At 44.0% G+C, this 24,600-nt stretch overlaps 1 protein-coding gene across 15 annotated transcripts in view; it reads left to right on the top strand.

Moving 5' to 3' along the window:
• Positions 1 to 24,600, top strand: part of NCOR2 (nuclear receptor corepressor 2) — a 412,043-nt gene that overhangs the window by 77,185 nt on the left and 310,258 nt on the right. Inside the window, exon 1 of one of the 15 annotated variants that reach the window (XM_073313443.1) lies at positions 4,032 to 4,049. The exons of the other annotated variants lie outside the window; for them this stretch is intronic. The gene's annotated coding sequence lies outside the window, so the exon portion shown is untranslated. Of the gene's footprint in view, positions 1 to 4,031; positions 4,050 to 24,600 lie in introns of those variants that run through there. 15 annotated transcript variants of the gene reach the window in all.

Here is a 24,600-nt window from a genome sequence, read left to right on the forward strand (position 1 = left end):
CTTAATACTGAGATTGCCTCATGGACACATCCCTTCTCATTTGTGATCCTGTGAACCACCTCCGCTGCACTCTGCCACCTCAGAACACCCCTGTGGCAATGGCAACAATTGTTTTCGTGAAGAAGTATTTAATAAATGTCTTCGGCTGCCTTGTTAGAAGCTAGAAATGCAGAGACTTGTGACTAGGCAGCTGTCTGTGGACCACCAGCAAATGGTTTGTAGGCCACTTGTAGTGGATAGGCCAAAGTTTTTGAAGACTGACGGTGAAATGCTGGCTGCACTGAAATTGGTAGCCAAGCTTCTATTGACTTCAGAGGGACTTGACTCCAAGTCCTACCCAAAATAAAATATAACTACACCTTCTAAGGTTGTCTGCAGGGATTGAGCCTGCAACTTCTCATGCTTTCAGATTTAGCTGCTTCTGCCTGAGCTGAAGGACAAAATCCATTATAATGATGGCAATAGCTGACCCAGTTCTCTACGTGGTTCAGCACCTAGAAGGAGACAAAGTCCCACACTGGATTAATATGGGTCACACCCACAAGAATTTGGCTTTTGGTTCTGTAATGTTTTTAATGACTAGAACTGTTGTTTCTTACGTTCCTGGTAGTTTTCTGCAGTCAGATTCTTCTTATATATTGGTTTGTCCTAGTTATCAGTGGATTATATTCAGGGCTAGCTCCCATACTTATGGAATCTACTTTTTACTAACCTTGAAAAAGTTGGATCTGTTTTGATGTTTAAACCTGTGTAGATGCTGTATTGAGGTAAGTGTCCTGGGTAGATGCAAAAGGCTCTTTCAAAAATGCATTATATTAGGAAGTATCATTGGTCACAGTTTCTTCTGAATAGAGAAATTCTTGGGTTTGAGGGAAAAATAATTATTTAATGTTTTAAAGGTGAATAAAGAAGTTGAGAGAGAGTGGAGATGAGGTCTTTTTTTGTTTTGTTTTTGTTTTAATTGGATCAGCAGCTGTTGGGGAAAGAGACAAGCTTTTGAGCGTCAAAGAGCTCTTCTTCAGGTTGATCCAATAAAAGCTCTTCTTCAGGTTGATCTCACTGACCTTGTTTTTCTCATATCTGGCGTTCAACTCTACTACAACAGTGCAAAAAATAAAGTTAGTAATTTAATGTTTTAATGTTTTACAGATGCCTTAGAGTGGGAAGATTTTTTAAAATAATTTAACAATGGGAGTTGGAGCAACTCCAGAGCTATAAAGAAAAGTCTCCTTAGTTATGATTTTAAGCTGAAGGAACAGTTTCCATGTACAGTATGATACTATTTAAAGTTTTAGCAATGCTTTGTAGTTTTATACCTTTATTCCCCCTCTGAGATCAGACCTCCATACATGGGGTTGACTTTTGGATGCTCCTGACTTCAGAAGAAAAGTTGGCCTATGCCGGAATAGCAAGATTCTCCCAAAGCTATTGTTTTCCTTTCTAAAGCCCGTTGTTCCTCTTGAGTCTGGTGTGGATTCTATTTGTTGGTTAGCAGGACACCTAAGCATCCTCTTCCCAGATGGATGCCAATGATGTGTTGGAGCATGGAGGGTTAGACTACATCCTTCTCATTGTTGTTCAAGTATGTCAACTTCAGAACAAGATTGGGAGGCACTTGGTAATCCTCTCTTTTTTTGGGGGTCATTTCGTGGTAACAAACTTTAAAAGAGTCTGCTGCCTTTGAGTTTCATGCAGTAGACCAAACCGATTCTATTCGTAGTTACTATTGCATCAGTCATGTGACCTGAAGTCCATTGGGGTGGCACTGATGTAATTGAGGGCTGAATTAGCCCAATATCTGTTGTATAATGACATGCCTGGGTTTGCTCACACTGAAGTCTGTAGGAGAGTTGGACTCTTAATGGTCCACATGCCTGTTGTTTGTTGGGGTGAAACTCAGAAAATTCACTAGTTCCCCTTCCCCTTTCCCTTCCCCTCCCCCTTCCCCCCCACCAAACAACAAGTATGGGACACTTAATATTTTTTATTTATCTCTGGAGGCCTGTCCAGCAGAGAAGTGTTTGAAGTCTTTTTAATGATTAAGTCTTCCACTTATGTCATTTCTTAGCTCGCAAGACTAGCATGTCTTCTACGATAGAAAAAAATGATCAGTCATTGTGTTTCTTTATCACATGTGGACTTTCTTTGCCTGGCAGTGCATTAGCAAAACATGTTTGATTATCTGAGGCAAGACTGCTAATTTTGGCCATTTGGGGGTTTTGCTATACAGGTAGGTGTCATTTAAAAGCCAGCATCTGCCAACACTTACCACATCCTGGTAAACGCTAAGAGGTGAGGAGAGACTGTCAACTTTTTGTGCAGATGGTAACTGTGAGGGTTAGTCAGGGTTTATGATACAAGGAAATGCGGCGCTATATTAAAGATTTTAACAGCAGTACGCTTTAAGTGAGGCCTGCTATTTTGAACACTTCTGCAGTATGTTTCATACAAACCATAAAGATTTTTACTGGTACAGTGAGCAATTAAACATGAACTACTAGCAGTATTGCGAGCCTCAGGCATCCAAAAAATAAGTAATGCCCCCCAAAATCATGAGATGGACAAATATAGAAAAAGTTTGTTCTTTTACTTTGCCTTTGGGTGGCTTTTTTGTTTTGTTTGTTTTATTTATATATAAAACAAAGTCTTTAGGGTGCATTTGGGGTACAGTTTCACGCTCTTCTCTGCAATCATGAGGATTAAACTCGGCCATTTTAAAAAAAAAAAACCTGAAGCTGAGATTCTCACATAATCGCTTCTCTCCAGGAGCTAGGACTTTAAGAAAAACTGCAAATACTCATGAGACTTGCGATCGTCACCACCACCAGTGGAAATAATGGGGGTATCTCTGATACTGTGGTGTGCTTACTGATGGATAGTACTAACTTCCGAGCGGATGGACACACACACACACGTTTAATTCTGCTGCAGTACTGTTTTTAACTTGTGTTAGCTGATCCAAGAGGGGGCACAGGCTAAAGCTTGACTGAGCACAACCCATGATGCAAGCTAACCTGAGCAGTTTCTAGTGTGGATGCAGGCTAGATCCGCCCAATGCTGCTAGTCTTTGCATGCCTTCCCACAATTCTCCTGTGTGCCCAGAAATGACAGGCAGATTCTCCCACAGGTCACTGGGAAAGAAACCATAGAGCTCCGCTTACTGTAGTGCTGAGAACCACCGACTGTGCCCCTGTTAGTTCTGGCGATACACAAGTGAATGCAGTGGTAGTGGATACAGCAGCTCAAATGTAACGTCGCATCAAGGCTGCTCTCGCTTGAGCGAGGCCTACTCCAGAGCAGTAACTGGAGTGTAAATAACTTTTCTGTTAACGCTGCAGTGAAGGCACCCACTGAGTAACCAAATCAAATGAAAAGCCTGTGGCGATTACTGCAAACACTTCTGTGATTGTTGGGCCCCCTCTGGCAGGAGGTTAGTTTGTAGAGTGAGAAGAAGCCCGCCAATCCATTAAAATGGAAATGTGCCTGATGTGAGAGCATACAGTACAGTGGATCAGAAACAGTCCCTTTAAGGGGGGGGGGGAAAGCATGGCTACTATTTTAAGATTGCAAGTTGCAGACCATACACCTGTGTGCGTTTTGAGAGCCCATAATTGTGTGTTAGCACAGGAAGGAAATGGTTAAAAAGGAGAGGATGTTGAGTTGGGTCAGCCATAAGATAGCTAATTTTTTTAGAGATTTTTTTTAGAGCTGAGCTATAAAAAGGCCTAGCAGTATTTCAAGTCTCCCTTTGTCTGCTGGAAGCCGGCCAGTGTTACCATGACTACAAGGAATTATTACTCACTGCCAGAGCTGGAGGAAAAGCTCATACTTTGGCTGCAAAACAGGAGGGGTGGACTTATGTAATGCACAGTGTTTATAGGCTGAGGCTGGCAGGAGCATTGAGAAATAATTACAGGCTTTCCATTGCATTTCCAGCTTGGTTTTAAGACTGTGTGGCCCCCATTTATTTATTTATTTATTGAAGCTGAGGTGGCTAACATTGCGTTGGGGTGCCCAGGGTTAGGTAGGTGGCACGCAGATGTTACTAGGTAAGTGGGCTGCTCTGGTGGGGCTGCTCTGAAGTGCTTTGTTTGGGCTGCATTGAGTCTGGGGATCTAAAGTAGGCCATTGGCTTCTGCAAGAAGTTCCTTTGTACCACAGGGACTTGGCCCTGCAGCCGAAAGGCTGTGGTTATAGCAGTGGAGGTTGAGCGCTCACTTTTTCTGGTTCCCCAGAAGTGGCCAGTTGCCTACTTTTTCTTATCTTCTTTCGTGAAAGATTGGGAGTCGCTGCTTCTTATGTGGGTGGATTTCACGCCCCTCCCCCCCCAATTTTGTAAAACACCTCTCACTTTTTTGAGAGGAGGAAAGTTTCTTGAGCCAAGCGTCTTGGTCTGGCTCACTGCAGATGTATTTGTGTGATCACTGCAGTTATTGATGCTTCCTGCTTTTGAGGGGTGGCTCTTGACATATGCATATCATTAATGCCGGTTTGTTCGTTCTTGAAGCAGCCTGCAAATGATGGCTTAATTTGGGTTTGCCCAAAACCGCACTGCGATGTGTCTTAACTTAAGCCAGGCAGTTGGGAGTTTGCAGCTGTTGTTTCAGTGGAGATGTTGCTTGTAAACTCAGCTCACAAACGTAGATGCCAAGTTTGGCAGTGATATTTTTTTGCTAACTATATGCGCTGTTGTATGGTAGTCATCAGCAAGCCTAATACTCATGTGTTCTTAACATATTATTTACCCTCCTGTGGATTAAGTGCTCCTAAAGATGGGGCATAGGGAGACCTCGATTAAGTGACATTTTCTTCTGAGTGACCTTGGGCAAATCACTTCCCGTCTCTGTGACTCAATGTCTCCATCAAGAAAACAAGTTTGAGATCTAGGGTTCAAAGAACAATGTAAGTGCGTGAACTGAGATTGTTTTGATGGTGGAAGAGACTGCTTTGCCATCTTGAAAACTTGCTTCTGCAATTGGAGGAAAACACATATCTCTGGTTTTTAAATTGTGTTTCAGTGTACAGTGATACACAATGGTTGTGTTCTAAATCCTTGCTAATCTGCTGGTGCTGTCAGATTCATCATCGTTGTATAATGTATAAAGATTTATTAGTCGCAGAGCTGTCATGTGGCCTGCACTTCTGTAGACTACAATACATTTACCTGTACGCTATGTAGTATTATCAATTGAACTACTCCTCTGAGTAAAGTTACTGTCAGGTTAGTGTCTGCATGATTGGGCCCTTTTGGCTATAGAGAGAAATGATGAAACTGACTATATCAGTTGCACCAAGTAAACTGACTGCAAAAGTTTTTATTTAGCTAACTTCCATCAGTTATAATAGTAAGCATTATGGAGCTATAAACAATTATAGTGGGTACACAATTTTCAGAGAGCAGTGTAACTTTTCCAGTTGACAGTGTCTCTTGAAATAATACTCCGTTCTCATTACCAAAAAAAACCCATGGGTGTGGAACACACAATAATTCAGTAATTTAATGATCTGTAATGCTGTTCTATTCTGTAACAGATATTACCACAGATACTGTTGGACTAAAGTGGAGTTAGATTTGTTACTTCAAGTTTTATTCCTGGGATTCGTGCCAAGATGAACTGTATGTTCTGTTCTTTTGCTAGGACCTGCGTGTGTGTATATGTAACATACGCATAATATATGTTTGAAACCATAGTAGATGTAAGTAAGTGTGTGTGTGCGCACACTTATTTTATATATATGTGCACATGTAATATGATTATGTGTAGGTTTCAAACCTCTGGCTCGGTCTGGGCAAAATTAATTACGTGGATCACAGTTATTACTCACCACAGAGTGACGTTTGATGGCCTGCTCTCAGCTACCTGGGCTGACATTGCAGTTGCCAGTTGTTGTTTATGCAGGTAGCTTGCACACAGGAGTACATTAGGGAAACTTGGAAATTCCTCCCATGCTTATTGGAGCCTCTTAAAACTAAAAGGAAGAATATGAAAGATGTTTGCACGGCAGCCTGTGATTTCTGAAAGTCCCAGCTGGTGCCGTTTCAGCGTCTTATTTTGAAGCTAGGATGCCCTTACTCCAAGCACTCGTGAAGCTGCACCGGTGCTATATCAGAAGGCGGGTCTGTTCAGTTTCATGCGGTGGTGTGGGTGTTTTTTTCTTTTCTTTTCTTTTTTTTTAAGTCTAGTAAAATGGCCTTTTCTCATAAATACAGGGTTGTGTTTTTTTTTTTTTTTGGTGTGGAAAATGAGTGGTTGGCAATTCAACGCCCCCTCACCCCCTGTTTAGGATGAAGTCATTATCTCGTAAAGTTTATACTGTGGATTATGAGACACATTTGTTGCCTTCCTGCTTCTCGCAACGTGTCTCCCAAGGATTGCTGGAAATAAGTGGGAGACGGTGGAATGTTAGCAGGCTGTAAATGATATTGAAGCAGCATTGCCAGTTGGAAAGGGGGCTTGGTTCATTTGTCTGGGAAAATTGTGCAGTACTCAGATTAGAGAGAAAGGCGTGCTCTGATTCTGATTCCACTTACACCAGTGTAAATCAGGAGGGACTGAAGTCACATTGATATGAAACCAGAATCGGGTCTAAAGAGTCTTGGCATGGGCAGTGGGTGATTCCCGCCTTTAGGGAGGCTAACCTGCTGGTCCCGACCCTTCTTCCTTCCAGCATTTCCCCCTCCCCCCGCGAGGAGCCCCAGCCCGCATGCCCCAACTGCCCTTAGCTGCCGGCTGGCCCGAGTCGACCCGGGTGGTCCTGGCTGCTGGGAGGTCCAAGTGCCAGGCTACCTGCTAGCTTGAGGGGAGAGGGAGAGAGAGGCAGGGCCTTGGGGTGGAACATGGGCTGGGCCATGGACTGGGTTAGGGGAGGCTTATCCTGCCCTGGCCTTTGATGCCCACTGCCTAGGGTCTTAGGCCCTGATCCTGCAAACGTTTAATCACCTGCTGAACCATCTGTCCATGTTTACTATTCCCATAGACTTCCAAGGGTAAGCACTTGCATGACTGTCTCTACAGGAAGCTGGCCTTAGTGAACATGGTGGGCAGCAGTCGCTGCTCCCTCTTATGTGCGCTCGGTCTCATTAATTCACTTTACCTCTGGAATTTCCTTGGTGCTGTTTAAAAAACCAGGCTTCTAGATTAGGTTGCCAAAGTTCACGATCTAACCTGGAATCCCTCCAAGACCTTTGTGTCGCTCATCAAGTGACTGTACAGGGAATTTTTTTTTTTTTTTTTTAAAGGCTAGTACAGAACTGCTTACGCATTCTGCAGTTGCTGTTTCCATGCTTGTCACATGCATTGTGTGCCCAGTGGAATCTTGCTGTGTCTGTGACTTTTTGCTTTCTGTCGTTTTTTTCTTCTCTTCTCTTGGCGACAGATGGGGAAAAGGTGTGCAGGCCACATGCTGGTGTTCCATTTGTCTCTAAAATCTGCAGTGCTTGTGACCATTCAGTGCTCTGGAGAGGGAAGTTGTTGGCTCTTACGTGATCCTGCTTCACTAGGTATATGTGCAAACGGATCAGAAAGGACTGTTTAATCTAGGTCTGCTAATTCATGATTTATTGTAACCTGGAGCTGGATATTTGGTGGTATTTGGCTGTAGGTTGGCTCTGGGGGGCTATGGATCTCACAGTGATGTAATGTGCTCTCTGTATCCAGGTGTCAGTCAGACATCTGGTTAACAGCCCTGCGTGTGCGCATAGTTTTCATTGCATGGTAGGATAAAATCAGCGATAAAGATGACCAGTTTATAGCTCAAGTCAGCCAAGGCCATGTCTTCACATAGTGTCCCAGTTAAGCCAACGTTTGTCCTACTGACTCATAAACTGGAGGGTTGCAGACTCGCTGTCCCTCATTGTTCGACAGTGGAATGCTTCAGAGGTCATAAAGAGGCTAGTTGTTTGCCTCCAGGAGTTATTGTTTAACGTCATTTAGCTCTCTCCTCATCCCCTCACCTTGCATCAGGGGACACATAATTGGCTAGTAAATTCTGAACTGGAAACTGGAAAATCCAGCTTTCAGAGCTCACTACTTGCTGGGTTTAAATCAGCAGAGAGTTGGTGCTGGGGTCTCAAAATTATATTGCCACAGTGGTTTTTGTGTGGTGTAGGAGTTAAAAAATAATAATAATTAATAATAAAGGAGGTGGAGACATTCCGAAGGTGGATGAGAAGGGAGTTCAGTAATAATTTTTTAAATGCAGTTTCAGAAAGATTTAAAGATTAGCAGATTAAATAGTTGAGTTTCTGTGGGACTGAAAATTTCCATGCTTCGAAAGGGTGGCTGATAACCACTCAATTATAGCGTATGGCTGAATGTTCCGATGGATGGGGCTGGCGCTTCAGCCTGCCTTTAATCCTGGCTGTGCCACTGACCTGCTGTGTTGCTTTGGGCAAGTCACTTCACCTCTTCGCTGCCATTGTTTCTCCTCCTGCCCGTTGTCTGCCTGGCCTATTTAGGTTGTAAGATCTTCAGAGTAGGGACTGCCGCATACTGTGTATTTGTGCAGCGCCAAGCACAATGGGCTCACAATCAGTTGAGATGTCTAGGCACTACTGAAGTATAAATAACAAGTAAATATGTGGTAGAGATGTGCAAGAAATATCCTTGGGAAACCTCTTAGCAACGAACCACTGCATTGTGATAAGAACTTAAGGTTTGCTTTACTAGTGCTTCACACCAGTCCATTAGTGTGATATTTTGCAGGCAGCAAAATGTAGCTACCCTATTGTGGATTTGTCTGTTGGGGCGGTGGGGATCAGCTCGTGTCATTGAGCATCAAATGTGAACTCACTTTAAAAGCTAAAAGAAAAGGAGTACTTGTGGCACCTTGGGGACTAACCAATTTATTTGAGCATAAGCTTTCGTGAGCTACAGCTCACTTCATCGGATGCATACTGTGGAAAGTGTAGAAGATCTTTTTATACACACAAAGCATGAAAAAATACCTCTCCCCACCCCACTCTCCTACTGGTAATAGCTTATCTAGAGTGGGGTGGGGGGAGGTATTTTTTCATGCTTTGTGTGTATAGAAAGATCTTCTACACTTTCCACAGTACGCATCCGATGAAGTGAGCTGTAGCTCACGAAAGCTTATGCTCAAATAAATTGGTTAGTCTCTAAGGTGCCACAAGTACTCCTTTTCTTTTTGCGAATACAGACTAACACAGCTGTTACTCTGAAACCTGTCTTTAAAAGCTAAATAACTGGTGGAAGGGGCCTGAGATCTTGGGCACCAAATTTCCGTCCTGAAGGTGGTCAACTAGGGAGAGATCACAAGAAGAGCCCCTGATCGAAGCGTTGAGAGACCCTCTGCTGTGGTGCCCTGTGAGGAATGTAAAGTACAGGAGAAGACTATCTATTTACTAATAGTGAATACTTTGGAAGTACAACTATTCTGCATTAAAAAGGAAAATAGTAACTAGCTGCTTAAATATAAATGTAGCTATGGATAGAGGAGACCCTATGTGGAGTAAATTCTGCATTGCTGTAAGCATGCGTAGCTCCTACAGAAGTCAGTTGGCATCCGACATGCTGATAGTAGAGTAGACTTAAGCATTATGTGCTGCAGGTATATGTCTGAAGCGTATCCATAATCCTTCCTCGTGCCATGGGCAGAAAAAATGGAGAAACACAGTTTGAAGTTTGGGGGGGAGGGAAGGGCACAAAAAACCTTCCAATTTTTCTGTTAGGTGCAGGTCTTTACGTGCTGGCCAGTCCATTTGAGTGTGTTTTTTAAAAATCTCAATAATAATGACTGTTCACATCCTGCTGAACTCCAGTGAAGTCTCCCATTTGTTTATTTTTCATCTTCGTGCTTCTCCTTAGTGGTCTTGTTGATGCCGCTGTCGGCATGATACAATCGCCTATTGTTTAGCCTATCTGTCTTTTGCCTCTTTGAAGGAACAGAGGGATCAGGGAACCAGATCTGATAGTGGAACTGCTCCCCTGGGCTCTTTATAAAGAAATAAAAGGGCTCTCCTTCTCCTACTTGCTTCTCTTTGAGTACAAGTGCTTTACCCTCTCGGATTCCCTGCAGGCTCCTCATACTGCTAAAATTGAAACATCAAGATGTCTGAGGCAGCAGGAATTAGCATCAGTGTTTTGACACCTGGAGGTACAATTTCTATTAGCTTTTATATAAAAACAACACCAGTTTTGCCAATAGAGTTCTTGTTAAATAATACATGAGGAACCCGCACCTGGCGGTAGGTATTCTTCTTTCACTTGCTCGGATTCTTGGATAATGACTTTGTTTTTGCGGCCTTTGAAAATAGATATGACTGAAGTGCTAATTTGGCGTGAGTGTGTGAATAAAATCCCAGGGAAAGAGGCAATTATCCTTTGTGTTAATAAAAATGGAGGGAGGGAAAAGCAATAGTGCTGGCCTTTCCATCCCTGTTGTAAAGTTTTTGAAGCAGTAGAATGAAAAGGTCCCTTAATGGAGATCATTGGCTAACTATATGACCTTGTAATACATGAGATACAGGATGGAGCTCAGTAGATGCTATATGTAGGCATCTAACACTTCGAAGCTTAGGGCCTTCAAAAATGGCAAGTAATCAATCCCTTAAGACATGCCTAGTAACTCATATTTTTGCACAGATTATACACACAAGGAGCGTGCCCTTTGTCCTCTTTTTGGGTGGTAAGGAAACAAAATTGGCACAAGCACATGGGTGTGTCTGTTAATAGTCAGACTCTGAAATATAGTTTTGCCATTTCTAACTGAATAGTCGGTACTGTGTGCAAGAACCTTATTTTCCTTTTCACAAAGAGCTATGTTGATGACAAGTCCCATTTTGGCATTTCTGTCATTTTAACTAAACAGGGAGATTACAGTAAATTGAATTAAGTGGAAAATCTTGCTCAGATGTCTGTGGCTTGAGCTGATTTATAGATAGTTTTCTTTTGAATGTCATTCTATGGTGTTTGGCATCTGCTTGATGGCTGCTTTAAGATTATTATTGCAAATAGTATACAGAGAAAATGTTTGAGCAGAAAGCAAGTTACCTGTTGTGATAAATTTAACTCCACTATGGAACACAGGGATGGCAGGACACTGTTCTTTTCACTTTTCCAATTATTTAATGCCAGCCTATATAATCGGTGCTTGTTTTTTATTTGATTTGTGTTGTTAAACCAATGTTACAATCTTCTGTTTGGACTTGCACTGTTGTTCTCCTTGACTTTGTTTTTCTAATTTTTTATTTATTCTCTCCTGGAAAGTGTTTCTTAAGGAAGCAAACCCACACCACTCTCTTGGCAAACCACGTGTTGGCCATGGCTCCAGCTACAGAAGGAAATTCTCACTAGTGTTGATGTGTGTCATCGCTAGGGCCCTACCAAATTCACGGCCATGAAAAACGTCACGGACTGTGAAATCTGGTGCCGCTTCCCACCCTGTGAAATCTGGCCTATACTTTACAGATTTCACACAGGAGACGAGCGTTTTTCAAATTGGGGGTCCTCACCCGAAAGGGAGTTGCAGGGGGGTTGCCAGGTTATTGGGAGGTGGGGGCATGGTATTGCCACCCTTACTTCTGCGCTGCTGCCTTCAGAGCTGGGTCCGCCCCCCCCCCCCAATTCCACAACTATAATTATAACACCATGAAATTTAAGGTTTTAAATAGCCAAAAACATTAAATTTACTATTTTAAAAATCTGATGACTGTGAAATTGACCCAAAATGGACCATGAATTTGGTAGGGCCCTAGTGATTGCACTGATCTGCGCTGGTACAGCATTAGTGGCTTGTGTTGGTGAAATGATCTCAACCTGATATAAGCAAATTAAATGAGTGTAGCAGTGTCCATCTGGTTTTGTGTGGATATTTATCCACACACACAAAGGGTATGTATTTTAGTGTAGCTAGGTACAGTCATAACAGCTAGGAGAAAGCTAAGGAACTGCAAGGGGGTTTCTTGGGGAGGATCAGGCACTCATTGCCTTTTTTTTGTTTAGAGACTGTCAGATGTGGGGACTCTCATGAAGACCCCCTAAGCTTATTCTTACCAGCTTAGGTTTAAAAACTTCCCCAAGGTACAAACTGTGCCTTGTCCTTGAACAGTATACTGCCACCACCAAGCGTTTTAAACAAAGAACAGGGAAAGAGACCACTTGGAGACGTCTTTCCCCCAAAATATCCCCCCAAGCCCTACACACCTCCTTTCCTGGGGAGGCTTGAGAATAATATCCTAACCAATTGGTTACAAAATCAAAGACCCAAACCCCTGGATCTTGGAACAATGGAAAAATCAGTCAGGTTCTTAAAAGAAGGGTTTTATTTATTTTTTTAAAAGAGAGGTAAAAATCATCTCTGTAAAATCAGGATGCAAAATACTTTACAGGGTATTCAGATTCAAAACACAGAGGATCCCCCTCTGGGCAAAACCTTAAAGTTACAGAAAACTGGAATAAACCTCCCTCTTAACACAGGGAAAATTCACATAAAACAAAAGATAAACTAATTCGTCTTGCCTGGCTTACCTGTACTTTTTGCAATATTGGAGACTTGGATTAGGATGGGTTGGAGAAGATGGATTTCTCTCTGGCCTCTCTCAGTCCCAAGAAAGAATAAACACGTAAACAAAGAGCACAAACAAAACCCTTCCCCAGCCCCAAGATTTGAAAGTATCTTGTCTCCTTATTGGTCCTTTGGGTCAGGTGCCAGCCAGGTTAGCTGAGCTTCTTAACCCTTTACAGGTAACAGGCTGTTGCCTCTGGCCAGGAGAGATTTTATAGCACTGTATACAGAAAGGTGGTTACCCTTTCCTTTATATTTGTGACAGAGACAGTTGTCTTGTGGTCACTAACTTCTACTGTATGTATCCGTCGTGCCTCACGTTCACTTGTCTCCACTGCAGGAAAATGCTATCTGGTGGTTAGAACAGTCCAAAGAAACTTCAAATTGGGGTCCCAGCACCGCCACTGACCTGTCGCGAAACCTTGACCAACATGCTTCTCTTCCAAGTCTCCTTTTTTCAGTCCTCTGCATCATGGGAATAATGTTAGGTACTTTGAGATTCTCAGGTGCGTGGTGGTGGGTGGGTGTGTGTGTGTGTGTGTAGAGGCTGACATGTGGCAGAGCTGGGAATCTTGTGTTCGTCACAAGGTCTGACCTGTAGGCCACAGCTTTGGTGTTACATGAGTGATGAGATTTACAGCTTTCATTTAAAAAAAAAATTCAAATCCTAAAATAGTAGGAGTAAGCATTGATGTCGTTGAACAAATGTGTTAATCTGGTATTTGCCTGTCCCTGTTTACTGAATAGAACTGGCCTCTGCTCCTGGGCAGATCACATCCTAATTTGTTTTAAGAAGACAGGCTGTTCAAACATCAAAGGCCCTACGCTGCTCTCGCCCACTGCTGTAAAGTCTCCAGTCTTCTATCCAGAGTAAAAATGTCACTTTCAAAAGCACATACTAGTTAGCAAGCATAAAGTTTAGCGATGTCACATACAAAATTTGTCCTCAAGCCCTGCATTCATCTTTCCAAGGGGTTGTTGTAACAATTTTCCTGTAAATTTGATTTTGTGTGACCTTTTAAAAAAAATTCTCTATGCTTCTGTCATCTTGACTATTAAAGAGCTGCTGATGCTATCTGAAAAACTGCTGATGCTGTGTGAAAACCCACAATCTTTGTGCCCTTTGGGTGTATCTGCTCCTGCTTATCAGCAAGCTGATACCACAGTCCTCTGTTTACAATGTTGTAATAATTACTGGTCCTCCCATTGTGATGTCATGGGCCAGGGATTATGATGTCATGTGGGCAATAATCAGCAGGATGAGACTAATTCTGAAGAACTAATGAAGCCATTTTTGTGCAAACGCTGCTGGTAATGACGAGACTCTCTTAGTATGTGTTTTTTATATAAAGCCTTACTTGTGGGAGCCTCAAGGTGGTACCGGAATATAAATAGTAATTATGAAGGGGGATCCCATTGGAAGTGAGTGTTTTGAGCTCTAACTTCCAACTGAGAACCTCTGGAGTTGTATCACTTCTGATTCCTGTGAACCAAACAGGACTTGGTTTGCTATCTCTTTTTGCCACACTGTTTTCCATGCACATTTGGCCATGCTTAAGATCAACTTTTTTCCATAAACAGCTTGATCAAAGGGAGGTGAAAGAAATTTGAGGTTGCGCATTCCAAAACACTCCTCATACGTGTGTCACCTTTGATTTAGAAGGACGATTTAGGAATGTGTGCGTTTATACAGTGACAGCGTTGCTGGGCACAATTATTTTAAAATATCTTTTTTCCTCAGTGATATGATGATTTGTGCAAGATCACACTACTGAGAGAAGATAAAATTGTAATCCATCTTCGTGATGGATCTTATCCTAAGTGCGCTATGGTTACGTAAAAGAGACAGTGACCTGAAATCTTTTTAAACCAGTGGAAGGATTTCTCTCCTCCTCTCCCTCAGATACAATGGCCTGGTTCAGACTTCTAAAAGGTTTAAACATGAATGATTTTACCTAGAACGCTTAACACCTCTAGTAAAGAACCTTTAGATTGAGGTGCCTAAAGGTACAGCTATGCTACAAAGAACAACCCACCCGCCCCCCGGCGTCTCTGAGCCCAGGCCAACTGACTCAGGCTGCAGGGCTAAAAAGAGCAGTGTAGATATGCTTGCTCAGGGTGGAGCCAGGGCTCAGAGACCCTCCCCTCTGCGAGCCTGAGCCAATTGACCCTGGCTCGGAGCTGCGAGTTTTTCTTTGCAGTGTAAAGGAAGGTGAGTTGTTTTATTTTTATTTATTTTGACAGCATAGATGCTTTTTCAATCTACACATTAAATGACCGCTTTCCTTTACATCTTCTCTAGGGCCACTCGTCTACAAGGTATGTTCAGCAACATTTGAAACATGTTGTTGTTGTTGGAAGCTGCATGACAGAACAGCTGGCAAATAGATTTGAATTTTGGATCCAGATCCCCCAAAGGAGCATTTTTAGAGGCTGTGTGGTTGGGATACTTGACAAGTGGCCTGATCTATTGGAGGTTGGAGGGGGGGCAGAAAGTCTGTGTTGCCTTCCCGGTGGTTAACTTTGTGTTTTTGGACCCCAGCTGAGCTGGCACAGCTGTGGGTGGGAAGAGAAGGGCTGGTTCTCATCACTGGCCTAAAACCCAGAAACATCTGTTGGAGTCATGACTCGAATCTGTCTTTTTGACTTGGCTCAATAAAGCAAAGACGGAACCTGTTGATCCCTGGTGTGCGTGCCAGGCCTAGATCTGCCACTGTGGTTAATGGGTGTTCCCCAGTCAGCTTCATCCCCCACCTCCCATCCCTTCTAATCAGATAAGAACCCTAGATCTGGCAGCTGGTCTCTCCTGGCCAGGGCTGAATTTGTTGCGCTTTGAAGAGAGAGGCTGTGTCAGGGGTTTAAACCAACTGCAAGATCCAGCAGAGAAGCGAGGTTTGTTCTCTCTCATCATAGCCTGCTTGTGCTTCTTCCAGTGTCTGCGTAGCCACATCTGCTTCCCCAAGGCAGATGAGGAGAGCGAAGCAAGTCCTGCGGTTCCAGAAGGAATCTGTTAACTGCAGAAGGTGGGACAATGGGAGCCTATCTGAGTAGGGGATGGTGCTGCAAGACAGCAGACCCTGTCTTCCCCCGGGGATGTTCTGGGAGGGCTGCATGGAAAATAAATAAAAATAAGCTAAATTGTTGCAGAGTCTCACCCCCCTTCTGGCAGGATCTTCCATATCTCTGCTTCCTTCTTCCTTCCTCCAGCTGTCCTGGAAAGAGAGGATGGACGGTGCTTTTATATGTAATGAGAGAACAACAAAAGAAAGATATGTTAGAGACTTAGGGCCAACTCCTCATTGACTTCACAGTCATGGGGGCAGTGTCTGTTTACCCCAGCTGAGGATGTGGCATTTGATGTTTAGTCACAGATTTTGAACTGTAGTACTTAAATGCCTGTGAACCAAGCCTTTCCAACCAGTGACAGTGACTACTGCCCTGAGCCAGTCCGCCTTGACAGTGGTGGACCCTGTTGCAGTCTTGAAGTTTTCCTTATCTCTGAGCATTCATCTTAAATGGAAGTGGGTTTATGCCCTCCCCCTCCCTTCAGAGGTTAACGACTGTCATGTTACTCTCTGCCCACCAAGAAATCACTGGCAGAATTTTCAGATTTGTAGTCTGCTTAGTAAGTAACTGGTATTTACCTGCCCAAGTTCTCATCCATTGTTGAGTGTTCTGCTCTCAGTTTCAAGAGGGCATTTTAAGTCAAAGTGTTATAGAAAGTCCATGGGACTCTTTCTTTTCTATGGGGGACCTGAATTGGCTGAGCCACGTGGTGATGGATTCTAACTGCGACAGACTCAGTAAATTGGAACTCTCGAGGGAAATTAGCCTGGAGCTTTTGACTTTATTAAATATTCTTCAGCACTGCCACAATGGACCACTCTTCTGCTCTGTGTGATGTATCATCTGTATTTGTAACTGCAGTGAGATAAAGTGGGAGGATATGTGATCTATATTTATAAAGGTTCCATTCAGCAATACTTAAATGATAGATACATATTATTAGCATGTTACAGGCATGAGTGGTATGTGTTATAGAATGGTTATAAATATCTCAGGAGAAGGTGAAATAGTTATAATTGCCTAGAATCATGTCTCATAATGATTGTTTTTACCATTTACTAAAAATCTATTAGTGATTTATTAAACCATTAGAAAGTGTTTCTAAATAGAAACTTAATAAGTAGTGAGACCTGATGTGGTGTTTCTCCATTAGCATCACTACTAGTAAAATAAATATACGGGAGACATAAGTAGATCTGAAATGCCTGGTAGGTTGGCAGTAATGATATTTTACACCTGGAGAGGGTTGGAGTTAATACTCTATCACAGGTGAGGCTCGATGTTTTTCCAGCAAGTCTAGGGAGCAGCAGAGTGGAATGGGTCTCGCTGCTGTTCAAAGGATGTCGTGTGATTTCTTTTTTTTTATTAAAAGACCCAAATCAGATCAGATATTTACCTCCTCGGTCTGCTGTTTGCTGGCATTGAAACCATTTGCCTTGGTGTTACTGCTCTGTGAAATCTTATCATAACCTGATACAGAGATTGAGCACTTGATAAAAATAACCGGTTTGAGAATGCTGGTGGTTTAATGTGTACAGGGTTAATTAGTGTAGAGCAGGGGTTCTCAAACTTCATTTCACCGCGACCCCCTTCTGACAACAAAAACTACTACATGACCCCAGGAGGGGGGATGGAAGCCTGAGCCCACCTAAGCCCTGCTGCCCTGGGTTGGGGGAAGCCAAAGCCTGAGCCCTATTGCACTGGGGTGAGGAGAAGTGGGGGTGGGGTGGGGAGAGAATCTGATGCCCAAGGGCTTCAACCCCAGGTGGGGGACCTGTAACCTGAGCCTTGATGCCCAGGGCTGAAGCCCTTGAGCTTCAGCCCCAGGCCCCAGCAAGTCTAATGCTAGCCCTGGCCATCCCATTGAAATGGGGTCACGACCCACTTTGGGATCCCGACCTACAGTTTGAGAACCACTGGTGTAGGGAAGGCAATGAAAGCAGCGATCACAGTGAAAGCACACTGAGTCTGATGCAAAGTCCATTGAAGACTGTGGAAAGGCTCCCATTGACTGCAGTAAGGTGCGGATCAGGCCCTCGGATACCCCTGTGATTTAGGATCCTAAATAGGACAGAACAGACTACAAACTTGCATTAGTAAGTGAGAGGTTCCCAGGAGGTTCCAAGCAACCTGCAGGACTGAGCTCTGGGAATGCTGTTGGTCTCTTATGAAGAGCATCTTAGGCTACGTCTGCCTGGCTGCAGTGCCGACTAGGGGAATGTGAATTGCCGCGCGTGCCAAAGTACTGCCCTGGAACTCCCGCGCATGGCCGCTGCCGGTGTGAACTCAAATGCACCTAGCTCGCATTAGTCCTGTGTGAAGAGGACTATGTTGACGTGAACTAGGTACCTTGATACTTTGCGTCAGCAGAATCGACATGTCGGAGTTGCTGTGCAGGGCTTTGGCTGCAGTTCAGCCCTGCATAATCTGAACTGTGGGGCTGTACAGACTGGCTATTAGTTAAGAGTGGGCATCTTCATGTCTCTCTCTGTGGTGCCTCTGTTCTGTCTCATGAAAGGCAACATCTCCCTGGGGCTGCTTCACTAAGGGAGAGTACTCTTTGTACGTCGGCGTCTCCATGCCAGAGGTTACAAGGTGGGACTCCTTTTTTAACGCTTGGTGAGTAAAGAGCAGTTACAGTAAGAAAAGTGACTGTAAGAAAAAATAACCCAGTAAGCTTCCATATTAAATGTACAAGTCCAACGTCATGTCTCTCTTTTCCTAGCGTGCAGCCCTATAAATTAAACCTGTGATCGGCAAATCAAGCCACATCCTTGTATCACTGGTGAACCTGTGAACAGTGTTTGGTAAAGCATTTTGCTGATGAAGAACACAGTAGCTCAGTGGTTTGAACATTGGCCTGCTAAACTCAGGGTTGTGAGTTCAATCCTTGAGGGGGCCAGTTAGGGATCTGGGGCAAAAATTGGGGAGTGGTCCTGCTTTGAGAGGGGGTTGGACTAGATGATCTCTTGAGGTCCCTTCCAACCCTGATATTCTATGATCACTATGATCACAAAAAGACTAATAAAGGATACTTGATTGGTACTCCACTGATTGGCTCTGTTGAAGATGCTCTAGAGGAAGTTGGATCATGCGCTCTCACCTGTGGCTGCATTGGCTCTGCAGTACTGAGAGGGATAAAACTAGCTTGTCAGTAAAGAAGGACCTTGTGGCTGGAAGACACAAAAGGCCACATTCAGCCCTGGTGTAAGCAGGTGTGTGAATGGGTGGAATCGCAATACTGTTTGCCACACACGGTAAACTGTTGCCCGGAGTCTTCCCTCACTGGGCTTTGCCTGTATTAAACAAAGTACCACAGCCCCGAAGGCAGGGCTGTGCCTCCAGATCTAGAAGGGATTTTCTCAGCCTGGTACCATGTCTTTTCTGATTGGAGTTCCCTTCTTCAGAGTGCTGCTCATCCTTTCGTATCCCTGAGTTGGAGCCTGCTGTCAGGGTGAGTCAGCTGAATAGCTCTGCAGAGCTGCATGGGATTACAAAGGGTGGTGTAAACCTACAGCTTGCGCCTGTTTAAAATCACTCTAGTCAAGCCCATGTAAAAACTCTTGCACTGTTTAGCTTAATTCAGTAACTTGCTGGTGAAAGCTGTGAGTGTACGCAAGGCTGAAAGCCTGACAAGAAGTGCAGCTTGGTTTGAATCAATAACGCCGTGCCTGTTTACGTTCCGGGTAAACTTGGCTCACAGGAAGCAGATATGTTCGGTAAGGAAGTGCTGCTTTTTACACGCTAACTTTTAATCTGTCCCTAGCTGCATAGATTATAGTGAGCGATCCTGACTCAGTTCTGTGGTGGAATATATGGTTGGCTTGTTAAATCACTCACTCTCTGAGAATTAATGGCTGGCTTTTCTCTGAGAGCTCGAGCACTTCAGATTAAAAACCATTCTGACGAGGCTGATCCACACGTGCAGGATTTGTTGCTCATGGGAGCTGTCTTGCGCTATTGAAGGCTGATTCTTTCTTTTTTTTTTTTTTTTTTTTAAGAAACCTACAAAACAAAAACACCACACGCACTCTGCCTGCAAGATTTCTCTGTGTGTGTAGGGGGGTGGGGTGGGATACTTTTGGGGAATGGTTGTGATGTAAATTTGCCCTGAAATGCTGTCAAACAATTCCATGGTCACAGTTACTTGTATGTCCTTGTAAATCCACGTGAAATGATTTTTTTCACTTTCTGCGAGTGGGAGCATGTTGCAGCAAATGTGCCCCTTTTAGTGTAAGGGGGAGGGGCTAAATAGATCAGCTGTTTATCCCTTCATCTGCTGTTTCTGGTGCTGAGGCCAATGGGAATTAAATTGGGTGCTTCCTTCATTCCTCGAGCTCTAAACCCGGAATCTGGAAACTTTGTGCTCCAGGAGGGCAGCTTGGACTTGAGAGGATGCTGGAGTGCCATGATGGAGTTTCTAGCACCAGAGGGCAGATTATAGTGCTGTTGTTTTCCCCCAGTACAGCCCTACCTACCAATTGCTTTAGTGGCAGGGGGCTAACGGTCACTATGTTGCAGGTTGCGAATGTGTTAGTTGGATGCATGGAAGAATAACTCTGCCAAGGGTTAGAGGTGTGTAATACGTCCTGCCTCAGTCCCAAGCCTGCACTAATCCTCTTTGTCACACAGGCCTTTTGGAGGGGCAGCTTTACAGGATATATAAAGCTGCCTTTCCAATAGCCCTATACGAATAAAGGAGATTAGTTGTCTTGCCTGGTAAAAGATTAACGTACCCAGTGCATGGTTCCAGCAATTGCTTTAGGTAGTTCTGGGGGACCGGGGAGGGGAGAGTTTTTTTAGATGCCTCTAGCAGCTCAGTTTGTCCATGTGGTTTCCATTGTTTAATAGCAACTAGGGACATAAGAATCTTTTGTTTCCTAGGAGGTCTGCTACCTGAAAGGGACCTGTATCAAAGTTTGTTCTTAGTATAGTGCCTTGTGTGTTGTCAGGTTCCTTTCTATTCTAGGGGACTAAGACAGCTGTGTGATTAAGGTGGTGGTATTGGTAGATCACCCCCCCCCCCCCGCCCCGCCTCATTGAATGTTTTAGTGCTGGTCTGTCGGCAGTGGAACCCTCGTGACACCTGTCCCGTGCTATAGACCGTTTCAGGCCATCTGTCTGGCTGCCATCACCATAGTATCTGAGTGCCGCATGCTCTTTTAATGTGTTTATCCCCTCAACACCCTGCGGACACAGGGCAGTGCTGTTACACTCCTGTTTTAACTGAGGCTCAGAGAGACTGGGGGAGTTAGTTCCCTATGGTGTCGCATGGAACCTTTGGTAGAGTCAGGAATTGAATCTGGGTCTCTTGAGTGCCAGACTAGTGGACTAACCACTGGACTCCATTCCTCTCCATTTCGCACTGCATCTGCCCCCCACCAATGTGCCCAGGAGAGGGGTCCGTTCATTCCCTGGTGTTCCTTCTGAGATTTGCCAACACGAGGGCATCTTAATGCTGAGGATGGGGGAGGTTTGGGAACGCCGATTATATATCCACTGGGGAGTGTCTGGGGCTTCCATGTGTGTTTCAGGTGGGCCACAGAACAGCCATCAGAGTATGATGACTTGCAGACCCGGGTTAGGTTTGAAATGAGTTGGAAGGTTTGGAGTCTGATTGTCCATCTCTTGAGGTCTCCAATCCCATAGCTGGACTCCATTCACTTCACTGTTCTGGCTGTGCACCCACGATGGCGTGCGCATCTCAGACATCCAAACAAACAAAAGTTCCCCCAGCTCCTTGCCATCTGTTGTTTTTGCCCTCTTCAGAGAAGATTGGTGTTTGAAAGGCCAGATGGAGAGGAGCAGCCTCTAATGGGAAACTCCTCCCGGGGAGCTCAGAACATGGTGCTGAAGAGCCAGGAGAAATCAAGTCTCATGTCTGTATTTCCCTCTTGGGTATTTTATACTTAGCTTGAAAAGTAGTCTCATGTAAAAGCCTCTGAACTTTATGTGTAGCAGGAATTGTTCCTTTTGTTTAGTTTTTGTTTGATTGGCATTTGAGCCACGGTTTCAGAGACAATCAGGCCAGTGGGTATTGGTTACAGTTCAGTGAACATGGACATTCCAGCTGAATCATAAACAAAACGAGTCTGCTTCTCCCCCGCTACCCATCCTTGTGGCCTCCTGGCTGCCACTACAACAGGCTCTTTCTGACTGACTCCCTGAGGAAGGGGCATCTGGAACGTGATATGGAAGGTGCTGCCAAAGGCGTGCGGTCAGAGGGTGCTGCAGCGAGATAGCAGAGCAGACCCTGTGCCCTAGGAACCGAGAAGGTTGGCTCTCCAGCATTGTCTGCCTGTTGTGAAGCCATAGATTACAGTGTTAAAGAGTTAAAGAGGCGGCCATATTTCACTGTGCTCTCCCTCCCAGAGAGCCTACCAAATGAAAAATCCGAAAGGAATATGATGCACCTCTTATGAGAGAACCTTATAGAATGTAACCGTAAAGGATATGCTCTTCTATTGTGTAGTTTTGGGGGTTTTGTTTGGACCACTCTGTGGAATTTAAGAGAAACCTACATCCACGTTTTATAACTCCATTGAACGTCTAAGCAAAGAAAACCCACAGCAAGGAAATATTGTATCGATGTTTAAAACATACAGCCTGCCTGTTACATTTTTTTGGATGTTCATTTTTTTTTTTTTAAACCAGGGACTCTAGGTCTGGTTAATGCAAAAATATTTAATTACCTTTTTAATTGGTGCAGAGTGATCCAGAACAAATCCCTCTGAAACTGATAAATTGTCTTATTTCTGTCTGCATAATGGGGCCCTGATCCACGACTGGGGTTCCTAATCCGTACAGCAATATAAATAATTATAATGTTGTCTTGCTGGCTGTTGGGATGTGAACTTTGGGGTTGCTGGCCAATTATTGCCAATCCCCATAAGGGCTCCATACATTAAGAAGCTTTGTGCTCACACCTTATGGGAGTTAAGAGTGACTTCATGTGAGAGACGTACATGTGTCCCAGGGAAGGTTGCTAATTAATCCATGTGCTATGAGCCTAGAGCTCTCACTGGTGTGACTGAATCTCTGTCAGAAGTGAGCTGTAGATCACGAAAGCTTATGCTCAAATAAATTGGTTAGTCTCTAAGGTGCCACAAGTACTCCTTTTCTTTTTGCGAATAGAGACTAACACGGCTGTTACTCTGAAACCTGTCAGGGACTGGTGGATGACTCTCTTTTTTTTTTTTCCTCTGAGGGGTATAATTAAATCCCTTGTCTTCAAATGCTCCCTTTTTTATTGGGTTACTGTGTTCTAACAAGGGCAGGGCTCGAGTGGTGAACTCTTATCCAGAGGGGGAATTCACGGTTTGCTCCTCATTGTGGGAAAACAGTATTCATCCCAATTTGCTTCAGGGGTCTGCCTCAAGGTTATGTGCTCTGGTGGAGTTTCTTGATTGCGTTATCTGTAAAGTGCCTTTATATGCATCCCTTGTAAGGTTCTGTAGTCTATGGTGTCTCATCAACATAGCATGGTAGAAGTCAGAGTTGGGCCATGGGCTATGCCTCTGCCATTGTAGGACTTAACCCTGCACTATGTTCCCCAGTGTTTTTTGTCCAGTCTCTTTTCATTTAATTGAATCACTCGGGAGTTCCCCTCACTCCCAGACTCCCCCACAGAGAGAGTTTTCCACGTGGCAGTTTTTTCCCGACGGTTGTCCTTAATTTCCACCCCATTGGGGGAGAGAGGCGAGAGATGAGTAATTTCATGCCCAATTCAGCCTTACTGTGAGCAGGCACATCATTGCTGATGTGATGTATTAGAGCTTGACACCAGGGCTGAACTGGGCTCGTGAGTCTGAACCTGCTTGACACCAGGGCTGAACTGGGCTCGTGAGTCACTAGAACCCACTCAACACTGGTAGCTGGGACTTTGCTTTTTTCTTTCCGAGTTGAGTGATCTTGAAAGGTGCCAGACCGACAGCCCTGGAGACTGAAGGAGTGTTTCTCCACAGAACAAGGTGAGCTGCCTTTTGGGTGTGTCTCACCCATGACCTTGGGCACAATGAATCAGTCTCTGTGCCTATTCCATCCTTGGCTTGGCTGGTTTTTGGGCTGGGTGCCAGCTGTGGAGATGGTTTCTGAAACGTGGACACTTGTTTGCTAAGAACCGGACTAAGACCCCCCCACCCCCAACTCATTTCTTCCAAGCCAGGCAACTTCCCTGAGATGGTAACCATGTTAGTTGCTGAGCTCAGGGCATAACCATGAAGTGGAAAATGTGATACCCCTTTGCCAGTCCCCATAGCCATCTAGTTCCTTGGCAGGTGGAATTTTTAACTTAAAAACCTTGTATCTGTCTGTCATCTTTTTCTTTTCTTTTCTTTTTTTTTTCCCCTCCCCCTTCTCAGTGATATTTCCACCCTCCCTTAGGCGTCATAACCAGGTCTCCATCCCATGCAAAATATCCAATCTACTTAAAATGTTAGACGACAAAAGGTTTTCTGGTCCATATCTGGTTTTCATTTATCGCAGAGATGGCACCATCTGTCAGACTCGGAGACCCAGGGAGGCATTTCAAACCCACAGGTTTTTAAGAGCTTAGGGATGAATTTTCGTTAGTGAAGCATCATGTAGGGATTTGCCTTATAAACTCTTAATAGGACAAGCAAGCTGTGTATGCATCCCAATAAGCTGCTGTGAAAATGATCCTTTGTAAAAGTGAAAGGCTCTGCAGTCAAGATAAAACTCATCGATTATAAACCAGAACAAAATGATCCCTTGCCTACTAGTGAAGCTGAAAGGGGATTTTTTTTTCTTTGTCCTAACTTCTCACTAGTGTGCTAGTTGTTTACCCCTTTTGTGTTGCCAAGCACAAGTGTTCATCAATCATATCAGACCCCCCAAAATCATGAGATTTTAAAATATGTATAATTTTGTATTTCCTTTCTGGTTTGTGAACCTTTTAAGGTTCTTGTTTTCAACTTTTCTCTGTAACCAGGAGGACTGAAAACAATTTTTGCTGTTGTTGTTTGTAATTAAAGGTGAAATTCTCAGACT

This window comes from Lepidochelys kempii, chromosome 15, assembly GCF_965140265.1.
Source record: "Lepidochelys kempii isolate rLepKem1 chromosome 15, rLepKem1.hap2, whole genome shotgun sequence".
NCBI lineage: Eukaryota > Metazoa > Chordata > Testudines > Cheloniidae > Lepidochelys > Lepidochelys kempii.